The following is a 3,520-nucleotide window of genomic DNA, read 5'->3' as shown; positions in this document are numbered from 1 at the left end:
TAGGTGGTGTTTGTGGGTGAGATTCGACCACACCCTTTATGATGAATCAGTAGATGCAGTAAAAGGGTGTGCAGGATGACCTCCCTATCAGTAGGTCGCACTTGCAGGGACCAGTGAGCTGCGGTGCTGTTTTTGGGTCCTGTAGCTAGCTCTTATTCCTCTTATTCCTTGGGTGGTGGGTGGGGCCTTGGGATTTCCAGGTGTGTCCTTATTCTCCTCCTCAGTGGGAGGAGTGAGTCTGGGTTGGGTGGGTTGGGATAGCCTGCCCTCAGGCTCCACAACTGCTGCTAGCATGTTCAAAGGTCTACTCTTTGTTTCTGTGCAAAGCTTCTGGGAGGGGCTGAAATGGGTCCATTGAGCTCAAAGTCTGGGCTTGGGGGCTGGGGCTGTCCAAGACCCGCACTCTGGAGTAGGTCTCGCTCCCCTCCACTCTCCCCCACTCCATGGCGTCTCCCAGGCCTCTGCCAGCAAGCAGGACCTCAGGCCGATGGATCGCCCCTGGCTGTGACATGCGAGGTGGGTGGGAGGTTCCCTACTCAGGATTGTAGCTTGAGCTGTCCTTATTCTCCCCCTCAGTGGGGGCAGGACCTGGAGTGAGTCTGGGTGGGGCTGGGTTGGATAAGCCTGCCCTCAGGCTCCACAGCTGCTTTTAGCAGGGGTCAAAGTTCTGCTCTTTGTTTCTGTGCCGAGCTGCCAGGAGGGGCTGAAATGGCTCCATTCAGCTGAAAGTCTGGGCTTGGGGGGTGGGGCTGTCCAAGATCCGCACTCTGGTGCAGGTCTCGCTCCCCTCCAATCTCCCCCTCTTGGTGTCCTTTTCCAGGCCTCTGCCAGAAAGCGGGGCCTCAGATCGATGGCTCTCCCCTCGCTGTGACTTGGGCTGGGAGGTTCCCTACCCAGGATTGTAGCCTTAGCTGGGTGCACAGTCCTCTTTTAGGAGGAGGGTTGCCGGTCAGGCACACTGATCTGCCCTTGAAGGCACACACTCCTCAGTAGGCTCTTTCACAGATCTCTCCTTTGTGCCCCAGGGCAGTGTAATCGTGACCTGGGTGTACGGGGCCTGGTCTGCAGGCCTGTCCCCTGGACCCTGGAGATCAATCCCTGACCCTGCCAGGGGGAGAGGTGCTGGTCTTGAATGACCTACAGGGTGCCCAAGCTGGATCGATTTCACTCCACCTCAGGATTTGTCCCACTCCCCTGGAGTCTCCAGGCAAGTAGCACCTGGAGGGCTGGCGGGTAGGGAACTCGCAGTCTGGGTACCCCTCAGTCTGTTGTAGGGCCCCAAAAGGAAAGGTTCCATTCTTTGGAGATGCCTCCGTGTGATGGCTAAATTGTCTCTCTGGGCACGCCCGGGTAGGGAGGGGGAAGGAGAGAATTTAGCATTATGGCGTCTGCCACTAGGCTCGGGTCTGTGCCCGGGGAGGTGCCCCAAAGGGGCTGGGAGCCCTGCACTGAGTCCGCAAGAGGCCACTGCTCACTGGCGACAGCCATCTCTGGGCTGGTGTCGGCAGGTCTGTCCAGCTGCTCAGGAGCCCACCAGCAGTCCGAGATGCAAGGGAGGGGGAAGTTAGCCACTACACCTACACTTGTCGCTAGTCTCCAAGCCTCTAGGGACCTTTCTCCTTCCAGTTCTCCTCCGCAACATCTTCCCGTGGAGTCTCCTGTAGTTTCAGGCACCCTTCCTTCTGACCCTCACCCAATCTATGTTTCTCTGCTAGCTTAATTTTTTTCTCTTTCTTCTAAAATTTGTCTTTTTTGCAGAGACCTTCTGACTGGTGGCTTGTCTCATCCTCCATCTTGGCTCTCTGCAGCTTTCTTATTCGGGGAATAAGATGCTCTTAAAGATGTTGCAGCCAAAATTTTAGGTCTACCCTGGATTCCTTTCATTCTCCCTTGTTCTACTAATGCATAAGCAAATCATGGCATCTATGACTTCAAAATATGTGGATTTCTCTACTTCTCTTTGCAGTAAAACTACTTGGAAGAGTTGTCTATATTAATTTTTCTACCATTCTCTCTTGAACCCATTTTTGTCACACATTGATGCCTACCATTCCACTAAAACTGCAATTGTCAAGGTCACCAATGACTTCCATGTTGCTAAAACCAATAATCAATTCTTGGTCCTCATTACACTTGACAGGTCAGCAGCATTTGACAAAGTTGATTAGCTTCTTTACCTTGATAGACTTTATTCTTTTGTCTTCCAGGACATCACATTATTTTGGTTTTCCTCTTACTGCAATGATTGCCCTCTTTCTGTCTCCTTTGGCTGGTTCTTCTTCTCCTCCATAACTTCCTACTATTGGAATGTTTTGGGGCTCAATTTTCATAGTCTTTTATTCTTTATTTTATACTTACTTTCATGGAGTTGACATGCAGTCTCATGTTTTGAAATATAATTTGTATGTCAATAATTTTCTAACTTATAACTTCATCCTAAGTTTCTCTCTTAAACTCCAGACTCATACATATATCCAACTCCCTATTTGAAATACCCATTTTAGATGTCTAAAAGATGTATCAGATTTATCGTGTTCCAAACTGAGTTCTTTACCTCATTCACACCCCAATCTGTTCCAACCATAAAGGCTTCTCTATGTTAGTTGGTGGTAACTCCATCCTTGAGTTGGTCAGGTCAAAAATCTTATAGTCATCCTTGATTCTTTTTCTCTTATAATCTTTATATCAAGTTTATCAGGAAATTCTATGGGCCTTAACTTCCAAATATTTTCAAATTCTGACCATTTTTATGCCTTCTACTTCTGTCGCTTTGAAACATCATCATCTATCAATTACAATAGCTTCCTAACTACTTTCGTAACTCTCTGCTAACCCTTCCCGTAGTCTATTTTCAACATAGCTTGAATGACTGCATTAAAAGATAAGACTTAGAATAGCAATCCTCCAATGTCTCTCCAACTTTCTCAGGTTGAAAACCCAAGACCCGTATGACCTGGTCCTGCCAATACTCTCTGAGCTCATCTTTTACCATTTTCCTTAAAACTCATTCTGCCCCTGCCTCACTGGTCTTCTAATGTTTCTGGTATGTGATGCTTTTAATACTTTTGCACTGGTTGCTTCTTCTATCTGGACTGTCTCCCCCTAGATGTTGGCATAACTAAATCCACACCTCCTTTAAAGTTCACTCAAATGTACCTTCTCAATGAAACATATTCTGACCACTTCATTTCAAATGCAACCTTTCTGCTATGGACTGAATTGCATCCTCCTAAAATTGATATCTTGAAGCCATAATGCCTAATGTGGCTATATTTGGAGATGAGGCTTCTAAGGAATTAATTAAGGTTGAATGAAGACATAAGGGTAGGGCTGTGATCTCAATGTTTTTATAGAAAGAGACACCAGAGCACTTGTGTGTATGCCATGCTCTCTCTCTCTCTGTCATGTGAGGACACAGTGAAAAGGTGGACATCTGCAAGTGAAGAAAATAACCCACACCAAGGAACTGAATGGGTCAGCACCTTGTCTTAGAATTCCCAACCTCCAGAACTGTGATAAA

Source organism: Propithecus coquereli, unplaced genomic scaffold (assembly GCF_000956105.1).
Source record: "Propithecus coquereli isolate 6110/MARCELLA unplaced genomic scaffold, Pcoq_1.0 Scaffold258, whole genome shotgun sequence".
In the NCBI taxonomy this organism is placed as follows: domain Eukaryota; kingdom Metazoa; phylum Chordata; class Mammalia; order Primates; family Indriidae; genus Propithecus; species Propithecus coquereli.
This window is presented reverse-complemented; position numbering follows the sequence as displayed.